This window comes from Suncus etruscus, chromosome 9, assembly GCF_024139225.1.
Source record: "Suncus etruscus isolate mSunEtr1 chromosome 9, mSunEtr1.pri.cur, whole genome shotgun sequence".
Lineage (NCBI taxonomy): Eukaryota > Metazoa > Chordata > Mammalia > Eulipotyphla > Soricidae > Suncus > Suncus etruscus.
The window spans coordinates 104,021,067-104,035,203 of NC_064856.1; the positions used below are offsets into that span (position 1 = coordinate 104,021,067).

A 14,137-nucleotide genomic window follows, 5' to 3' on the forward strand; every position below is an offset into this window, starting at 1 on the left:
GAAAAATCCCTTTGAGGTGCATTCTTTCCAGGTGAGTACTTTGTACCAGAGGATTTATGGGCATATTCTCCACTTATTAAGAGTCAAATGTTTAGGGGCTGGAGCAGTGGCACAAGTAGTAAGCCTTGCCCAAGCTAGCCTAGGATGGACTGCAATTCGATCCCCCAGCATCTCATATGGTCCCCCAAGCCAGGGGCAATTTCTGAGCGCATAGCCAGGAGTAATTCCTGAGCATCACCGGATGTGGTCCAAAACCAAACCAAAACCAAAAAAAAAAAAAAGAGTCAAATGTTTAGAAAGAGAAGCTTAACTTGCTTTGAGTTCTAAGATGGTGCTGATTTGCATTACTCCTGTCTGCAATAAAGCACTTACCCAAAACATTTGAATGTTTTTGCTGCTTTGCTTAGTTCCTTTTGACTCTTCCCTTCCCGTCCCTTGCCATTACTATGTGTCATTTCCCTGGCATTTGTGTTCAACTTTGACTGATTCCCAACTAGACCAGAGAGTTGACAAAACTAACTTCCTGTTGCCCCACCCAGTGACTGAGAGGTGGAGAGATGTGAAAGCTCAGCTCTGTTGCCTGAGTTTACCACAATTTGAGCAGGATTTAATTTTAGAGTGTTTGCAAGGCCCCTAGGCCAAGAACTAAACACCCAGGTTTTTTTTTGTTTGTTCGTTTTTATATTCATTTTCTTCATCTAAGTCTTCTAGTTCCTTACTGGGATCATCTCTGTGTTAACCACTTGTAGATGAAGATCCCACCCAGGTTCAACTTTGAGAAAACCCTATTGGGACCGAACAGGGAGATAATGGTTGAATGATTGAATTGAATTATTATTGATTAATGATTGAATAATGATTGAATTGAATTGCTCAATGATTGAAGTGCTGAGGACATTTCTTTGGTAGGGAATCCTTCTCCTTCTCCCCAGCTGCCCCTATGTAAACTAAGAGGTTTTTGAAAAATAGGAAAAGTTTGCATGTCAATTTTCAAAGTCAAATGTTAAAAAAACGTCCACTTCTTTTTTTTTGTTTGTTTGTTTTTGTTTTTGGGTCACACCTGGTAGCACTCAGGGGTTACTCCTGACTCTATGCTCAGAAATCACTCCTGGCAGGCTCAAGGGACCATATGGGATGCCGGTATTTGAACCACCGACCTTCTGGATGCAAGGCAAATGCCTTACCTCCATGTTATCTCTCTGGCCCCTAATTCTTTTTTTTTATTTTTAACTTTATTGATAAATTGGTTTTGGGGCCACACTTGGTGGTGCTCAGGGGTTACTCCTGGCTCTGCTCAGAAATCTCCTTCTGGCAGGCTGGGGGCCCATATGGGATATTGGGAATGGAACCTGGTCCCTTCCAGGTTGGTGGCAAGCAAGGCAAATGTTCTACCGTTGTGCTGTCTCTCTGGCCCCGCAAAAAAATGTCCAATTCTTAGTCATATATGTTTTTATTTTATAAAGGATCTAATGCTTTCTAATTTGGTAAGTTGTACAAATTATATGCACTCGACTTGGCATAATCCAATTGGAACCAAAAAAAGCTTCTAAAAGGGCAGTTAGATTTTTTATTTGACATAGATCCCTTGGGCTTCTCCCTGGAAAATATTCTGAATTTTTGTAGTTTTTGAGCCTGGCTTCATTCTTCTCAGTTGTCTTTAGGACTACTCTGGTCATAAGATTTGACAGTCTCCATGTTGGAAATAGCTCCCCCAAATGTTATCAAGGGAAACTGTATGTACCACATAGGTGGTAGAACTATTTGTAATGCTATTGTTAAAGCAGGGTAAATGGTGCTGATAGGTAGTACTAAAAGTAAGGTTTGTTGATTTATTTTCAAATAAGTAAAGCAAGGCTTGCTGGTTTATTGGAAAGTAGCTGCTTGATTTAAAATTTAAAATTTATTTTAAATAAAGTTTGTTGGTTTATTTTAGCTGGCAAAGTTCAGCTAACCTGCAATTTTCTATTCTTTTACATGCATAGATTCTCTTTTGGTGCCACCACTCAAAGCACTACCAATAACAATCTTAAAAAGTCCACACATGATCTTATCCTGGCTGGAAATTAATCAATACCTTCATATTTGGATTACCTTGGATTCCAAACTTCCAAGATCCCTGCTTGGTAAGGAGCCTCAGAACAAGTGAAACATGATGGCGTTACTATACAGAAGGAGGAAGCTTAAATATCTGTGAGCAGGTTTTAAAAATAGCTAGGTCAAAAAATAATCTTGGTCACTGGCTATTACATTAATTTCATGAAAAATAACCATATTTGGACTAAATATGCTGTGTCCATGTATCTTTCATGCCTAGTCTTGCTGACTAATGTCATAGCAAATTAAATATTGAATCTGGTTGAATCATCATTCTGGTGGATGATCAAGTTATTTTCTATAGTGTCTGACCACTGGAATAGATTATTTTCTGAGGAGATGGGTCCAATGGCTAGGGGGATTAGCTTTGCATGCAAGGGACCTAGGTTCAATCCCTAGCACTTCATATTTCCCCCAGTACCTTGCCAGGAGCAGTACCTGAGCACTGGCAGGTATATTCCCAACCTTCCATCCTGGAAAGTTCAACTTTCCATCTTGGAAAGTTCAATATCCATGGGTCAAAATGTTACTAACCAGGCTTTTTTGTTCCAATTTATTTAACAAGCAGCTACAATACAAGCTATTAACAATCTGCTTCTTATTTTCTCTTGCAGGCAAAGTCATCCCATCAGTCACTAATGTTTGCAACATCATGTTCTTTAGTCTAGGAGAGTACAAATATGTCTTTTCTAGGTTAGCCAGTGACAATCTTATTTTTATTTTAAAGACATGCTTTTATTACTAAGTTTCTAGGAGAATAAATACCGCACAGGAAATAGACATCATCATTTCAACTCTTTGAGCCTGACAGATAAAACCCAGCACCTTAGTGGACAGAGAACTGTTCGATGTGTACAGTGGTGCAGTGGGGAAGCAGGTATCAGTAGTTAAGCTGCTTCCACCACCTCCCCTTCTCCTGGAACTCAGGCTTCTTAACCACTGGCACCCTGGGGCTGGTGGTACTTGGACACTAGGTCATTGATGTTGCTTTCAGCCTCTGGGACCTCTCATCTCGTTCAGGTCCTTATCAGTGTACCAGTACAAGAAGCTCTTGAGACAGACCATGGCAAAGAATTGTTTAGAGACTCAACCGCACAGTTTCCAGGTAGTTATATTGTTTTCTTTGAAGGAGGCTGGTATGTCCAGGCCATGGGGCATCATGGCACACATGGAAGTTGTTACCTTGTGAGAAAGCCAGTACAAATTAGCTGCTGTTTTGATTTTTTTTCACAGGAAGCATTTGATCATCCACCTGCTTCCTTGACCTGTGGCCCCAGAAGATGATAACTGCCATGAAGTGAAGGCCAGTACCTGGGTCACATGTTACCTTCAGTTTCCATGTATCAAAAATCCGCTGGACCAGCTCATGCGTTCTGTGGATTTTTTAAAAAAAATCAATTACTGTGGGTTAAGTATGGAACTTCTCTGTGCCACCTCCTAAGATGTCATTTGAAGTTTGGGTGGGGCTAATACTTCATGTGTTTTTAAGAACACTTCATAGACATGAGGTGGCACCATGGAACCTGACTTCTTTAGATGATGGCTATATGTGCATTTTATGTAGAGTTGATTTTAGAAATAAAATAGTTCGTCTTTGTATCTACATCTCTTGATGTCTCAGTGACCTCAGAAGAGGGTATAAGGATTGAGGAGCTAGTTCTATGAGTGACTGACAGACATGTTTAAGCCCCAAGTATGGGTGTGGTTATGAAATCCTCCTCACCATGGGGCTTGAGCAGTGTGAAATCAGTAGAATCATTGGGCCTGCGCACTGGACACATGACTACTGTGTTAGGATGAGAATCATGGGGAGTGGCCCTGGCTTGCCTCCACCCCTCCACAAAAAGACCTAAATTAAAAGTATATGTGTGTGAATATATATATGTGTGTGATATTGTCATCCACCATGCTATGGGTAGCTATTAGTAAACCACTTAACAGAGACTCTGCCTATGTAGCCTGATTGTGTATGTTTCAGTTGAACTCATGCTAAGTGGGGGTGAGGGTGAGAAAAAATCCAATTAAGAACTTTCCAAAAGATGAATCACTCACAACTGCCATTTCATTAATCATAGTTGGCCTATAGGGAAGCCTCCTCAATATTAGCTATTGTGTTCATCTATTCTATTTTTTTTTGTGAGGCATTTAATCAGGAAAAAAGTCTTCCTTGAAAGTTATTGCTGTGCTTGCTTCGGCAGCACATATACTAAAATTGGAACGATACAGAGAAGATTAGCATGGCCCCTGCGCAAGGATGACACGCAAATTCGTGAAGCGTTCCATATTTAAAAAAAATAAAAGAAAGTTATTGCTATCATCTGTTGTACACCAATTTTCTTATTCATACCCAGTTATGTTTTGAATTTAGGAAAAATGTAATTTATTCCTATTTGTACTTTAAGGAAAATTTAGTAATCTCAGTGGAAATGATTATTATTGAATCAACAAAGAGAGAAACTAGAAAGTTTGACTATCCTTAACTCTGCAGGCCTTAGACTGTTGGGAAGAGACATGGAATACCTCTGTTCCCCTTTTCAAGATCGGCAGGATGAGGTTAATCTTCAGCTTTTCATTCTAGGAAATAAACTTTGTGATGCTTAAGGCAATCACCCTTTATGTATTTGCCTCTAGTTCTTCAGACCATAGTCTGCAGTATGCTATTAAAGATTTTGTTCCGAGCTCTCAAAAAAAGCTGTGTAGGGGCCTAGCTCCATCTATACAAGCCTGCCCTCCCATTTTATATTTGCAAACCTCAATGAATAGGGTGAGTACAGATTGTTTCATCTAAAATTGCCAGTAATTCTTGCTGTCAGAACTTAAAAGAGCAGGGTATAGCTTATTATGTATAAGGTCCAGCAAACAGGAAAGAAAAAGAAAGGCAGGTAGACAAGAGGCAATAACATGCTAGAACTTTCTGTACCCAAAGATCTAGTGCCAAATATTTTAGTAATGGGGAATGGCAATGGATTAATATTAACTGGAGCTAAATTTGGAAGTTTACTGTTTCTTCCAATATTCATTTAGAATGAATACCTGATATCTTTACAGAATGTATTTCTTTTGGCTATTTTCTTTATCCTTTATTATCAACAACACTTATTTTATTAAAAGATGATTATAGGTATAGATGGGTATTAAAAACTATTATACCTATTATAGATAGGTATTAAAAAACCAATTTTCTGTAAAATTATCCCATGTTGTAAAATCATCCTACACAACAGATTTCCAACCTCAAGTGAACAAGTATGAAGCAGGTAGCTGTGAAGAATTAATGACCCAAGCCAGTCAGGAGAGAGTCATGGAGTCAGTTTGCTTTTCACAGTCTCTGTACACCAAGTCAAATTGATCTTTCTTTCTTAAACTAGTACAAATTCACCAGGAGGGGTAAAGCCGAGTGAGATACAAAAGTCCAGTGGACTTTTATGAGTCAAAGGGTTTGGTGAAAAGAAAGAGAAAATCGGAGGAAAGCCTTTGTTTTCGGTACAGGTAAGGTCTGACCTAATAACTTCCAAACAGAAATCAAGGAGTGGGAATTTCAGGAAATGACGACACTGATCCATACTTGTTTCAACAATGGAGATATGCAAGAACTTTTGATTTATTATAGAAGGGGAAATATATGTGCTATTCTTTCATGAATTTCAGGATGAATCTTTAGTTTCATACAATCAAAAATCTCTTCTTCCTATTTGCACTAGCCCTTAAAACTCTAACTCCCACATATTCCAAAAGGAACCAGAAAGGATACACAGGTAGAATATTTTTTGGAAGAATCTAAATTGTACTGGATTAAAGGCTCCACCCTAAATTGTATGGCTTCATCTAAACTAATTATAATTTCAGTGACCCTATTTCCAAATAAGGTCTGATTCTGAAATATTGGGAATGGGTGTGAGTACATCAACATATCTTTTGGGGCCAGAGAATACCATTTAACCAAATAGCAAGATGATCATCTTCCTCTCTTTGATCTTCCTCCATGCACTCATGACTTACAGTAGAAAACATGTATTTATTATGGCCCATGAATCTGAATTTATATCTCTGGGAAAAAGTCTAGGAATACCAGCCCTCACCTTCTACTATGTTTCACTCTGCTTACTGAATCCTGGCCCTTCAAGAAATAGGGCAGACAGAAGCCTCCCTTAGGATCACTGCACTTGATGATCCTTCTGCCTGGAATTCTCATTGCTCTCTGCCCTCCTCTATGGCTCATCCACCTGACTATTTTAATTTTCTGTTTAAATGTTCCTTTGTCACCAAAGTCAGCCCTGACTGAGAAAGTTATTCAAAATTCTACATAACATATATGTCTATGTATAACACATAATAAAATTAAACCTTTCATAGTGCTTATCATCTTATATGAGAACATATTTTGCTTAATTTTTTTTTTTTTTTTTGGTTTTTGGGTCACACCTGGCAGTACTCCTGGCTCTGCACTCAGAAATCACTCCTTGCAGTCTCAAGAGACCATATGGGATGTCAGGGATTGAACACAGGCCAGCTTAGTGCAAGGTAAACACCCTACTTACTGTGTTTTTATTCTGGCCCAATTTTGCTTAATTTTATTTTATTTTATTTTTTTGGTTTTTGAGTCACACCTGGCAGTACTCAGAGGTTACTCCTGGCTCTGCACTCAGAAATCACTCTTTGCAGTCTCAAGAGACCATATGGGATGTCAGGGATTGAACCCAGGCCAACTTAGTGCAAGGTAAACACCTTACTTACTGTGTTTTCATTCTGGCCCAATTTTGCTTAATTTTTATTTATTTTATTTTTTTGGTTTTTGGATCACACTTGGCGGTGCTCAGGGGTTACTCCTGACTCTATGCTCAGAAATCACTCCTGGCAGGCTCAGGAGACCATATGGGATGGCGGGATTCAAACCACAGACCTTCTGCATGCAAGGCATGCAAGGCAAGCTCTTTACCTCCATGCTATCTCTCCGGCCCCTAATTTTAATTTTTATCTTTTTTCTTTGTTTTGGGGCCACGCCCACCGGTGCTTAGGATTTGGATCTGTACTCCTAGATATGCACTCGATAGGTATGAAAAAAATCTAACTTCCTGTAAAATCACCTCACATTGTAAAATTACCTCAGGCACCATATTTCCAATCCCAAGCTGTAGCAAGTCAGCCCCTGAAGAGGTTGACTGATGGTGGGATGGTCTGGGAGGGGTCTTGGGAACCGGATATTAGGTGTAACCTTACCTGCAAGACCCCTCCCAGAAATGGGTGGGTCTCAGGTAGCCACACCTTAAACCAGGGTCTCAGATAGGTACACCTACACCAAGCGAACAGGTCTGAACACTAAGAAATCACTCCTGGCAGCCTTAGGGAACCATATAGGATGTAGAGGACCAAACCCGAATCTGTCACGGGTTGGCTGCATGCAAAGCAAACATCCTACTGCTGTGCTATTACTTCGCTCCAATTTTTAATTTTTAATGTCTGTATCCCCTCATTGTAGCACTAGATTTGTGAGACTCCCTCCCTCAGGACCATCACCCCTATATCTGCATCTCCTGCCTAGAAAAGAACTTGGCCAGAGAACACATTTCATATGATCTAACCATTTACCTCCAAATTCCCCCCCACAAACACACAATCATCTAATGTTTAGAGGCTTTTTATTTATTTTTGTTTAAAGGCACACTCAGCAATGCTCAGTACCCCTGGCTTTGTGCTCAGTAATTACTCCTAGAGGTGCTTAGGGGACCATATGGAATGCCATGAATCGAGCCTGGGTCAGTTGCATGCAAGGCAAACATCCTACCTGATTATCTCTCTGGCCCAGTCTAGAAACTTTTGAATTGGCGACATTACAATTGCCCAGTAGAAAGAGATGCTGTTGTTGTGAAGGTGTTCATGAAGAAGTTAAATCTGGAACATTCTATTGTTTTATTCTCGTAAAATGATATGAGGTCAAGCATAAAAACTTGAATGTGATGATCCCTAGATAGGCAATTTAGGAGATGAGTGCATTGATATTTTTCAAGAATTTTTGTATCACTTAATAAATTATTAATCATGGCCTCTGTTGGCCCAGGGGATTAGCTCTGTGAGAAAATTGGGCCATTGATAACTGAGTCCAGAGAAGCAATTTCAATGTCTTTACAATTACTTTAGCCAGTTAATGTGATTTTCATCTGCTTTCTTATGCAGCAGGACAGTGATATGGCTGTCAGTGCTTGTAAGAGTTGTTTGTTTACACAAAATGGTTCTTCAAAGCTGTGAAGAATAAAGATTAAGCAATGGTTTCTTTCACTTTTATTAAAATACTAGTTTATGTAATATTGATGGTAACATCAAATTAGTGAAAAACTGAAAGCAGGTGCTATATATTTATTATCGTGGTGCAGTTGTAGGGCGTTTGCCTTGCATGCGGCTGACCTAGGACAGACCGAGGTTCGATCCCACGGAGTTTTATATGGTCCCCCAAGCCAGGAGCGATTTCTGAGCGAAAAGCCAGGAGTAAACCCTGAGAGTCACCAGGTGTGGCTCAAAACCAAAAAACAAACAAAAAAAGAATTAGTCCTTGATGGAGCATTCTAGGTTTACCAAACAGAGCCCCCTGCTGGGAAGTCAGCTAATGACAGCCGGTTTACAAAATGCCTATGCAACTATTCTGTTGTTGTTGTTGTTGTTGTTGTTGTTGTGTGTGCTAGCACCCCTGCATGCCAGGAGGGCAATTGAACTTACAGATGCTGATGAGAATGAAGAGCTAGAGCATGGAGAGAACCGGTCTGTTAAGGTGTCTTCTTTCCCTGCAGAGCTCCTCATCTCCAAATAAGCAATTCTTGTTATTAGTTGTCTTAAAAATAATGCCAGGTTGGCCATGTTCAAGGCAAACACCCTACCCACTGTGCTATCACTCCAGCCCCATCTCTTACACAAATGGTCATTTGCAGATCCTATCTTATTTATTCTTTACAACAACTCAATAAAGTAGTCACTATAGTTAAAAAAAATAATAATGCTATCTATCCGTTTATTCTTTAGGAACAAGAGGAGTTTTCTTGTCTTTATCAAACTCTTGCTTCTATCACATCCTAATGAATAGCATTTGAGTACAGACCCTACTTTAGGTCTTGCGAGATGAGTACTTGACAGGAATCATAAGGTCATGCTGTGCCTGGAGCTTTCTAGCCTACATGATAGATCACACACATAAAATTAATGGGTTAGGGCCCGGAGAGATAGCACAGCAGTGTTTGCCTTGCAAGCAGCCGATCCAGGACCAAAGGTGGTTGATTCGAATCCCGGTGTCCCATATGGTCCCCCGTGCCTGCCAGGAGCTATTTCTGAGCAGAGAGCCAGGAGTAACCTCTGAGCAACGCCGGGTGTGGCCCAAAAACAACAACAACAACAACAACAAAAATTAATGGGTTAGTTTATATTGTAGTAGAAATAGATGGATGGGATCGGGCCTGTGAGCAGGGAATATGCGGTTGGAGGTGACCACAGGGTTTGAAAGCAGGGCTGCTGAGATGCCCTTTCAGAGAGCTGTGTTCAATACTCCAGCAGTTCTTTCAGGAAAGAATATTCTAGACTTAAGGAACCACAAAACGCAAAGTCCTTGTTTGTTTTCATGTTTTGGGGCCACACCCAGCAAAGATCTGGGGTTACTTTTGGTGCTGCATTCAGAAATCATTCCTGGCAGGCAGAGGTGGGGTGGAGAACCATGTGGGATGAATGGGGATCAAGCCCCAGTTAGCTTTGTGCAAGGCAAATGCTCTATAGTTGTGCTGTCACTGCAGCCCCCACTGTAAAGTCTTTATGTTGTTAACTAAAATAAATCATTTCTGCATTTGGATAAAAGTAAGAACTAGATTTTAGAATTTCAGGGCCGCCCCGTGGAAGATTGTTTTGTAGCTGCTTATCACATTTCAACACAGACTTTTGACAAGCAAGAAACCTTTCATAGACGAGAAATTTACATCAGAAGTCATGAAAAAAAGGTTTTTTTAAATTTATCCTTTAGAGGGCGCCTGATCACGGCTCTTTTGTTTCCCTCCCTACCACAGATGAGGGAGATCAGTATTTGTCCTTCCCTTGCTGGCTTTTTTCTGTATACTATTCCCTAGGATCATTCAGGTTCAGTGAACTTAATGATTAATTTTTTTTTACTTGTGATAACATTATATTTCCTTAAGTGTTTGTATACAGGTGTGGATGATGCTGGTGATTTCTGATCCTAGCAATTTCCTGACCTCGCCCAGCTTAGGTTGGGGAGAAAAGTGGAGAATTGGGATTGAACCGAATAAAACCTCAGGGAGTGACTATAGTGAGCTGATTATTAATCAAAGGGAAGGAATATTTAAACAGTTATAAAGCTATTTGGAAAAGCAGGATTTATCTGTATGAGGAAGATTGAACAAAGGAAAGTGAAGGTCCTTACCAGTCAGTTGTATATGCAGCAATGTCATGTCTGCAGATATGACCTATGTAACGAGGGGAAATATGACCTGTGTGACTAGGGTGAATGTGACCTACATGACCAGAGAAAAGCACAGGAGATGGGCTCTGTTGAAACATGCCAGATGTTTGTTCTAACAGGCGCTCATCTTCCTCTGCCCAGCTAGAATAGGGCTACTTTGGCCTACAAGGTGCCTCCTTTTAGGGGCTCCATTTGTGGGCATGATAGTCTGCCCTATTAAAGTGGTTATCTCAATGGGGTCTAAGCTGTCTCTGAAGGGCCCTGGCTACATCCACACACATGAATATATATTAGACATACCCACAACTTCTTTATTCATTCTTGTAGCAAGTAGCATGCATGTTCTGGGTGCAAAATTCTACTCCCTAAGAACAGCTGGAAAAACTCCCAGATATGCCATTTATATACAGATGTAAACTGCAACAGTATGAGAAATAGAAGAGGATAGCAACTTAAATACCTTTTCCTGAGAATAAATAAATCATTCCTGGTAGTCATACAATAGATATCCAAGGCCATACTGAACAAAAATGTACAAAAATATCTAATATTTATGGATGCAGAAATATATAGTAAAGCTATAAATCTTATATAGGAATGATGCAGACAACACTTGCATTACTGGCTACCTCTGGCAGAATTTCTGCACACGATAAGTTTCTTTGTTATACCTTTCTGACTGGTACAGCTTATTCCCATCATGGAAACAAGGAGGAATGTTAATGGGGAAACGTTCATGTGGGCAAACCCTTAGTCATTCATAAAATAGGAAACTGTGAAGGATGGGCTGCCATTTTCAGAGACTGAAAAATGCCCCACATGTCATATTTCTAGTTCAGGGGAGTGGATCTGAGGCAGAGTCACCATATGAAATAATCAAAACCAAGCTGAGGGGGAAACACGTGTAGTCTGGCAATCTTCTCCTTCATATCCAGAGCCAGTTATTTGTCAGAGCTCTGGTTTTTATTGAGTAGAGACCACCACCAGGTAGAGAAGTAAGTACAGAATAAGGACTGATAGCTCAGGCTATCCTGAGCCAGTCTCGCTCAGGTTTACATGTAAGACAATTTCTGCTTGGGGTAAAACTAAATGGTAAAAAACAAACAAACCAACAAAAAACAGACACAAAGGAATCAGGGATGATCTTTGTTTAGGGTGAAACCAAGTTGTAAACAAACAAATAGGAGAAGCCAGGGATAATCTTCATTTTGGGTAAAACAAGGTGTGATCCTGTCAGCTCAACCTGGTAAGATTTGGTGATTTAGTGCTAAGATTGGTAAATAAGTATTCAACAAAGACAGCTAATTGAGTTATTTTCTGGATTGTGTTTTATCAGGCCCAATGGGATTGCCCTAGATAATTTTGTCATTTAGGACTTTATTCAGGCTTGCTGATTTGTGGAGGCTCATCTTTAATGGAGTTCTTGAGGATGACTGAGACCCCACTTGCTGTGGAATGTTAATATTCCATCTGTCATTTTTGATTTTTTATTCTTTTTCACAATTCAGATATGGGCTGGTAAAGAAAACACCTAGATGAGAAGTGGATGATTGCAGAATACCATCATCCTATGCACCTTGTAAGGCAAATCCTGAGGGAATTTGTAGTTTAGAAGACTAGTTTCACCTTCTCTCACATCATTTTCTTCAAACTCTATAGCAGTGGTTTTCCAAGTGAGGTCACTGGCCTTATAAAACCACCTTCTCAAAGTGAGATTGATCACCAGGCTAGATTGTAATATCAGTTGCAACTGGGAACTTGAAGAGAAATGCAAGTTCTTGGATCTCAGCACAAGGATGGAATTGAAACACGAGTGTATTTAGACAATCTGTAGTTTTGATATTTCCTAGTCTATGAAACTGTGGGATGAAGAAAAAGCGTTGTATTATTTTCACCTGTTCTAGCTTCTGACAGTCTTTGATGACTTGAAATCCTTTACAAATGCTCTTGGACATTTCTCCTATATTAGTTCACTTGCACTCTGATTTGACTACCCATAGACACTCTGCTTCTAGGCCATAGTACATTGAGTTAGAGATGGAGATGTAATAGAATTTCATACCTCCATTTGTAGAATGATCCAATGGTTGTAGATAGGCTCCCAGCTGTTCATGTTGACTTTAGAATTTGGAGCCTGGGAAATTTAAATAAAATGACTTGTGGGTCTTTAAGTTGATAAGAAATAGTGTTTGATTCACTAACCATTGGTTTGAGGCATGTCTTGTGTGTTTCGGCATTAGCCAATAACTGGTAAACAGACAGTTTCTCTGTTAGTGGTGTCATCAGAGTCTTGAGGGCATGAGATGGACCAACTCCAGCTAGAGAAGACTTATGAGAAGAAATGCAGGCAGCGTTCAGTAGATAAAAAATTTCTTGCTGGGAGTCAGCAAAGAAACAGGGACTACAGGCCTGTGCTGCTTAGAACTAAATTCCACTGGCAATCAAGTTCTTGAGCCTGAAGCTAAGGGTCCAGTGCTGTCACAGTAGTTCGGTAGGTCTGTCATACTTGCTTTGAATGCAACTGACCTGGGTTTGATCTTTGACATCCCATAAGGTTTCCAAATCCCTTTCAGGAGTGATCTCTGAGAGCAGAACCAGGAATAAGCCCCGAATACTGCCAGGCGTGGTCCCAAAACAAAAACATAACAAAACAAACAAACAAACAAGTCCAGACTGACCTGCATCCTGGATTTGACTTTAGAAACCTCTAAGAAAACACGGGTGACTCAGTTTGGTTATCTGACCTATAGCAGTAAAGTGATAAAAAAATTGCCTTAATTCATATTATATCTTTCATTTTGGGTGATTTGAGCTGCAGCAAATCACTATTTGAATCAAAAACACTAAGGCAAAGGAAGGTATTAGAATGCTAGAGAGAATCAAAAGATGCATCATTGCAACAGTATAGAGGAATAGACTGTGTTTTATTTAGAAATATAGATTTAGTTTAAATATAGAAAACTGAATTTAAAAAAAATCAGAATAATGAAGATTAGTGGCATTGTCTTTTTATAAATATAAATTGAATTATATTTTACCCATTTGAACACATATGTACAAGGAACACTTAGAAAGTAGAAGGATTTTTTGTTTTGTTTTGTTTTGTTTTTTGGGCCACACCCAGTGACGCTCAGGGGTTACTCCTGGCTATGCACTCAGATATTGTTCCTGACTTGGGGGATCATATAGGATGCTTAGGGGATTGAACCATGGTCTGACCTAGGCTAGCATGTGCAAGATAGATGCCTTACGGTCTGCACCACCGCTATGGCCCCAGAAAGTAGAAGATATTTTAAGAATGATCATTAGGGAGGAGAAAACAAGTTTGGAGGTATTGAATTAAAAATAAAGTAAAATATAAGGGTGTTTACAGAGATGAATGGTGCAAGTTAGTTATCCTGGGTTCTAGCTTCTGAGAGTCACAATGATAAAAATCTATCAGTAGAACAAAAAGTTGGCAAAAAATAAAATAAAATATCAATGATAAGATTACACTTGAAAAGAATTTGCTAGGTCCTACTTTTTAAAACATGCAGGCATATTCACACAGCGTTTCCTATAAGCCAATGGAATTGGTATTATTACTCTCATTTTACA

General features: G+C 39.6%; 1 non-coding gene across 1 annotated transcript; it reads left to right on the plus strand.

Annotated features, from left to right (window-relative positions):
- The first annotated feature begins 4,276 nt into the window (after positions 1 to 4,276).
- On the plus strand, positions 4,277 to 4,383 carry LOC126019648 (U6 spliceosomal RNA). The gene has a single exon (XR_007499279.1). It is a non-coding gene; the product is annotated as a U6 spliceosomal RNA (small nuclear RNA).
- The last annotated feature ends 9,754 nt before the right edge of the window (positions 4,384 to 14,137 follow it).